Source organism: Carassius auratus, unplaced genomic scaffold (assembly GCF_003368295.1).
Source record: "Carassius auratus strain Wakin unplaced genomic scaffold, ASM336829v1 scaf_tig00215779, whole genome shotgun sequence".
NCBI classification, from domain to species: Eukaryota; Metazoa; Chordata; class Actinopteri; order Cypriniformes; family Cyprinidae; genus Carassius; species Carassius auratus.
In genome coordinates, this window is record NW_020528241.1 from 143,183 (window position 1) to 150,657 (window position 7,475).

The 7,475-nt window shown below is 39.5% G+C and overlaps 1 long non-coding RNA gene across 2 annotated transcripts; it reads right to left on the bottom strand.

Moving 5' to 3' along the window:
- LOC113095731 (uncharacterized) lies at window positions 1-5,264 on the bottom strand. 2 transcript variants are annotated; one of them, XR_003288408.1, is made up of 4 exons: window positions 5,211-5,258; window positions 2,828-2,930; window positions 625-710; window positions 1-293 (listed from the first exon to the last, which is right to left on the bottom strand). It is a non-coding gene; the product is annotated as an uncharacterized LOC113095731 (long non-coding RNA). The 2 variants fall into 2 exon arrangements; XR_003288409.1 differs by lacking the exon at window positions 2,828-2,930 and having other exon boundaries at window positions 5,211-5,264.
- Window positions 5,265-7,475: the final 2,211 nt, after the last annotated feature.

Genomic DNA, 7,475 nt, shown 5'->3' on the forward strand with positions numbered 1-7,475 from the left:
TCTGCTTTGCATGTCACAGCGCCACCTTTCTGCATCCACACCTGAATCAGGTGATCCGATGAGCGCCAGTCACTCAGTAATCTTGTGTAAATGTACTGTATGTACGAGTGGGTGGAAGTGTTGAGTTCAAGCATCCTCTGCAGCTCAACTGGAGGAGGGTTTCTCCATGGTAAATTATGAATGTGCCATTAGCATTCAGGATTAGGCATGTATTAAAATTCTGATGTAAATGTCTGTAATAGCCTACAGTCTGTACAGTCCAATAAATATGTATGGGAAAAAGTTTAATTATTCTGTGGACAGAAAAGAATAAAGCATTCATGTTTTAGGATGATTAGCTAAGTACAACACAAGCAGAAAAAAAGGCAGTCGACTTGAACCTATTTTTGAGAGGGCAAAACAGAAGAGACGATATCACTCTCAGGGCATTAATGAGGGAATTATCTACGGCAGTAGAGCTCTGTGTAAAACACACAGTCAATATAAATTATAACCATAAAGCTCAATGTGAAAACAAGCTGTGCGCCTTGATCCAAGTACAAAGTAGTCATTCAACCCTGTTACTTTTGTATCTACTTTGAGAACTGTATTTACTCAAGCAGACTTGTATTCAAAAGAACACACCTGTGTGCTTCCAGGGCCAGGTGCGATGACTTGTGAGGGTGTTCGAGAAGTCATCTGCAGCCTCAGAGGTTGAGGTTTCTCCAGCCCTGTTGCAGACAAAGAGAGACTAGAATCATGTTTTTCATATGACTGACTAAAGAAATCTCTCTAACCCCATACAGTCCGTCTCAAGAGCAGTTTTACATGTGCACTGCTAGCTGTGAATGCTATATGGAAATATTCTGGTCTTTTGCATTCAGAAAGATGGAGGTATGAATGTTTCACAGGATCCGGCATTACTACCCTGTTCACACTAACATCAATATGTACTAGCTTTCACAGCAGACGGACCAGGATCTCTTTCACACATCAGGCCCAACCGTCAACAGGGTGAAGCTACGTGTGGGAGTCAGGCCTTTCCTGGGGATTCACGGGTATTCCGAAAAACACGCTGCCACCGTGCGGCATGCCGTCAAATCCAGAAAGCATGTAAGACCGCGTGAATGTTATCAGTCATATTGTGAGCTGTGATTTAGGTTTTCTGCAGCGACTGGCGATAGAGAAGGTGTCCAATTTCTGTGCTTCTTTCTGTTTTCCTTTAGCGATGCACGGTGCTTACAAGGAATCGCGGGAGGAGGAGAAAACGAGGCCTCCGGGTCGCAGCCCACACCATACAAACAAGCGAACAAACACATGCACATCGCTATGCATGCACAGATGCACTCAGATGCAAAAAGTGTCACTAGTCCAAGAGCTGGAACGTGTCTCTGAGTGAGCTGTGTGTGTGCGAGAATGAAAGGATACGTCAACAGATGTGTGTCGGGATGGTTTCCAGATATCCACATCTTTGCCTCTCTCGCTGTGCAGGGCTGGATTTAGCACAACCGACAATGATGCCACCAAGTCATTGTACTCCTCCTCTCACTCACTCTCCCGATCTTTTTTTTTCTTTGCCAGCACAACACAGGCATAAAGCTCAAATCAGTGTCTCTAAGCCTTATTGGCTCGACATAAGAAACAATAAAACTTCATCGGAGACCAGATTAGACTGGTTAAATAGAATAAAAAAAAAAAAAAACACAAAACAAACAAAAAGTGAAAAATGAGAAGAGGATTTCCACTTTCTCGACTGCTATATATCTCGGTGGAAGCATCACCCTCTGATGTCTCGTATGCGGCCGTGTAGCAGTACAGGCCTGAAAACTACCGATTCAAGCTGCCAAATTACCCGAAACTCCTTATTTTAGGTTTTAAAAACCCTTTAATCCCACCCCATCCTCATTGGGCCATCCGCTCGGAACTGGCTGGATGGGAGAGGGAGGATTTGAAGGAGATTGAGGGAGCTTAAGTGGGACAGAAAGAAAAAGAGTCAGCATAGAGTCAATAGTCCCTCCATCAACAGCAATGGAAGCAGAGAGAGGATAAGACAATAAAACAACCCTCATGTAACACACACACACACACACACACATTCACTGTACACACTCACTGTAATGGTATGGATGTTTGCTCAAAATATCCCACTTATGTAATAAATGTTTGACATGGGTTTACAAGGATAGTTCACCCAAGAATACAAAATTCAGTCACTGTTTCCATCCCTCCGAGCTGTATGCTGTTGATTGTCCAGTCAAGGTGGTTCTCAAGAATATCAACAAATAATGACTTAAATTTCACAAAGCGATCAGCTTTTAACCATATAGCACATGTGATCTATGTGAGGTATGGCATACTTTTATGGAGACTTTTTGCAGTTTTTGGAGTTTGACATTGAAATGAACTGTCATTGTATAATTAAACAATCAGCCTCAAGAAGCCATGGTTTACTAATAATTAATAACAAATACTTATGAATTCTTCAGTAATGTCTAAAAGAATAGTTGCCAAGCACCACTGACACAGCAACACACAAACAAAAAGGAGCAGTAATACTGATGTAATGAGATCACAGATGTGTGTTATAGAGTATTTACAACTGCCTTTAACACATCTCAGCCAATCACAATGAAGGACTGGAACTACACTTCTGTTCCACAGAAAAAATAACACCATGTGGTTGCAGCGATATGAAGGCTAGTAAGTAATGACAGAATTACAATTTTGGGTGAACTATCCCTTTAAGAAATGCACCCTCATAAATGCTGCAGCCAGGACAGAATGGTTTGTGGCATTTCTAATGCTTCAGCAATTTCAACAATTTCATCTAAATATAAAAAAAACACACCTTGGTGCAGTGCTCCAGTGTTTGGAGCCATGAACATGCCTCTCACTGATGGTTGAAGGTAGTTTGACTTTACTCTGCCCTTCGTACACTGACTGACACTCATCTGAAAAAAAAAAAATCACACAAAAATCCCACCATGCCCCGAGGGAAACAGTTTTAACATGTTCTGTCTCTTGCACTCTTTCACTGCTTCATACAGAAGAGCTTCTACATTTCAAAGATTTTTGCATGACATATTGTGTAATACATGGGTGTCTTGTACATGACTCTCCCAGACAGAAACAGTGAGGGTTACATATAACAAGAGACACTAAGTGAGACTTGATCTTGGGGAACACCCTACAGCACAGCAGTGTGTCTGTGTCCCGTGAGCTTTAAGATGATCCCTCTTATGCGCTCTTCTCAGAGTCCTCCTTTACAATTGTCTCTCTCACCAACTCAACACACTCCACAAAGCAACAGTGGGAGACAACAAAGCAACGGTGGGAGGATGAAAGACAGAGAGAGAGAAAGACACTAAATAAATTCTATGCAGGGAGATTTTTAGTTTTTCAACATTTAAAATAATAAATTATACTTGAGCACCAGATCATCATATCAGAATGATTTCTGAATAAATCACAGGAATACATTAAATGTTAACATATACTAAGAAAAAATCTAAAAGTTGTATATATTTGAAAAATGTGCATATTTTTTATATATATATAAAAATAGTCCAGACAGACAGATTCGACTGCAGAATAGACTGCTGTGGATTGTAGGCCAGTGACTGGCTTGTGTCAAATCACATGGAAATAAATCAACAAAAACTGACCTGAAAGTCCAATTTTCATTAGCACATAAAATTATTTTTTGATTAATTCATGAATCAGTGTATAATGTAATTAATTTGATTAAATTTATTATATTGGCTTAAGAGACTACATGGACAACATTGCTAAACTGTCAGTTAATGATCGTCCAGAAGCAGCTACAGCAGATCAATAACCTTAAAGCTGTTTCACACTTTGAGCTTTGTTTATTTATGAGAATGGCCCTATAATGTGTGAATATTAAGTCACTTTTGAATTTCTGGCGTGTGCATGTATCCTTTAGAGTCACGGTTGGCTGCCAGTGTGAGACATTTGCTTCAGGCTCTCCAAATGTAAACAAGACACCTTGTCTTTTTAATGCACAGCACAATGCTGAACCCTACCGCACTCATTCCCCATTTATGATCCCCCACAATGTCCTACAGAATTTCCTCAAAATATTACTCTATTCCAGAATAATCCCTGCACACAAACACAGTATCAGCAGCTGAAAGAAGCCATTGACCCGAAAACATACACAGAGTTGACAGAAAAGAAAAAGAGAGAGAAGGGGTATGATATATATATATATATTAACTCAGGCAATGACTTATAAATGCAACATTTTAAGTATTAAGAGCAGTAAAATGCCCCCAAACACACTATCTTGCCCATTCTGTTCCTTTCACATTCGTACTCTTAAGCACTTCCTTCCAAGGCTAAGGTCTGCTTGGGGTGAGAGAGCAGGGAAATCATCAAGGACATAATTAAGAGGCTTATGGGCAGACAGGGTGGGAAACACACCACACCCTCAAGTTTTCACCCCCTCATTAGAAGCTAAACACCTCCCTTGTCTCATCCGTACACCTGTTAGCCGAACCACTTCTGTCCGTCCCTTACCCCCTCTTGCTTTTTTTCTTTCTACTTGCCTTCTTTCATTTGAATGGATGCCCATCCTGCTGGTCGTGGAAATGTATGTTGAAGATCACTGATGAACAGCAAGTAGGACAACCTCAACAGGTCAGCAGGAAACAGAATATCAGAGCTGATGTCGATGCACTTTAAACCAGTCCTATTCAGCCAATTAACAACGTGAATGAATCAAACTCTCTCTGTATCTGCACACAGAGCTCCAAAAACCATTAAAATAGTCAAATGTAATCACATAAGGGATTAAAAATTATGAAACCTAATGACATTTTTTAATTTCCCAGTGGTGCCCACCATCAGGGTCACATGCCTATTACATCATTTTATGAAAGACTGAATGAAATTAACAGTGCACTCGGAAGCAAGAGTAAATTCTCTGTGAAATGCCAAATGCAATGACTCTAGATGGAAAAGATGGACAATCAAGTCATTTTTCTCTGTCTAAATAATTGTACCCATCACAGCTTATTAAATTTGGTCCACAAATTCTAAGACGAAGGGAATGTGGATGGAAAACCTGTTTGAAGTCAATATAATTTTTTCTAAAAGATTCCATGAAAACAGTTTATGATCATTTTGCACTTATAAATGTAATCACATGCCAGTAGGAGATTTGGAGCATTTTATTGTAACTAACATTATGTGAATGATTCTCTCACCTGGTGCCAATGTTTGTGCCTCTGCGTCTATTTCATTAGCCTTCTTCTTGGCTACATGCGGCTAACACCACCTCACCCTTATCTGCTGCCACGTAATGGAGGTCCTTTGAAGGTAAACCAGAACAGCAGAGCAATCTAAAATTAATCCTCAGCTCACATGACAGTAGCTTTCACTTTTTTTCCCTTTTTCATTTTTTGCACTCCTGCTCGAAGAGAGAGAAGGTGGCAAAGAGAGGCTGCGTGAGCAAGAGAGAGAGAATAGATTAAATAACCTGTCTGAAGTTTCAGAAGGGGAAAAAACATAAAAGTATCAAAATCTTTCACAAAAAAAAAAAAAAATCAGTCTTGCTCATTTGTTCAGTCGCCTTTATGATGTCCTCCCTCCTTTTCTCTTTTGTCCCTGAACTCTGACTGGATGCAATCATAACTGGTTTCAAAAAGCACAAATGTTGAGGAAAAAGCTTATGTCATCTTTTAAAAGCAGGAATGATGCTCTTCATGTCAGAATAGAGTTTAAACTATTATCATGTACGAGCAGGTGGGTGTGTGTGTGACACACACAACATTCACACACTCTTGCTCTTTCTCTCTCTTAAATATGAGCCCTCTCATCCCAGAGAATAGACTATAATATATCTATTATAGGGCCCCGTGCAGTCAGGAGACCTCCATTAACCCACAAACATGTTTTAAAATGTCACATTATTAGTCCACAAAAATGGATGCCGGATTGAGACTTACAACAAAGATAAAGCACATCCGACTGCTCAGAGAACATCTATGTATATAATATTATCTATGTTTAAGTGCTTGTAAAAAAGTAGAGCACAACCTTTCACCATCCTTATTTATCAGTTGAGAAGATCCTCAGATGTTCAGACATGGAGGAAGAACTTATTATAAGTAATTGACAGACTACATTGTCCATCAAGGGAGGGGCCCATTCATGGGTAAAATTAAATTGAAAGTTGCAAGAGGAGCTCAGTGCTGACTCCGAACTAATAAGATCCTCTCTTTCTGTCTGTTTAAAGGGTAAACCCATCCTTCCGCTTCAGGGACATCAGTCAGAGCTGCAGCGAGATCAGGGAGGGTGAATGCAGCACAGTCAGACCTGCAGAGCACTAATGCCTGTATTGTCAACCAGCCTCTGCAATTCTGATCAACTGAGGGAAAGGGGATAAGAGTGACTTACAAACATCAAACAGGACTTGATTTAGCTCTTCACAGGCTCAAAGATGAGAGCCAATAACATCACGATTCAAAACAATGATTCTTCTTTTTTTTAAAACAATCACAGGCCGTCAGACCTTAAAAGACGTCTAAATTAACATTTATCTATCTTTATCTTTACAAAATACAGAATCACTTAATAATGATGGAATAATATTTTTACCTTTTCTTTGAAAAAACAAAATTAAACCAGTTTTATTCCCAAACAAAGTTTATCTTCCAATCAATTAAAAATTACAAATGCTGCTCATTCCATGTTTTTTAGACCACACTCTGTTGTGAATATGTATTATTTAACTTCCTGCCCAGTTTGGATGGGACATAACTAAAAATTGATTCCTGATTTACTGAGTCAACTGCAAACTTACATCTCTAAATGATTCAGTGCATCTGATTCAAATGACTAACTCTCGTGGAATTTGAGACGGTTTCATGAATCTTTTTAAATGATTCATTAAAAAGAACCAGTTCATAAGAGCGGTTGTGTATTTTAAGAATATCTACATTTCTGTAAGCACAGGTTTAAGAGCAAAAATCTGATGCAACAGTGGAGATAGAGAGAGCTTTCTAAGGGCATCAAGTTTTCGGTAAAGGCTGAGAATCAAAAGGGAAAACGAAAGGGAGCCAAAAACACTGGATATTTGCATTGCATCTGAACACCTCGGTTTCAGTTTAGCAGAAAATAATGCTTTCTGAGCCAGATCAAAAAGAGAGGAAGGCCAAGAAACAGAGAGACAGATGGAAAAAAAAGCCGGTGAATCCAGACGTCTAAGAGGGATGACAATAATTCTGTACATAAATCAGATATTATACCTCTTATTCACCACAGCTTACACAGGACACAGGATCTGGTCTAATCTTATTTGTTTAAGAGCTTTAAGAGCTCAAATGTGGATAAACGGCCTTTTAGTGTTATTTTTGACTTGAGAGGCATATGGAGACAGGATAAACAGCTGGTCCAGCAATGATGCTTGATATTCGCTCGACGTCAGAAAAGAGTTTCAAATTAACATGGACCAGTGGAGCAGAGCAAGA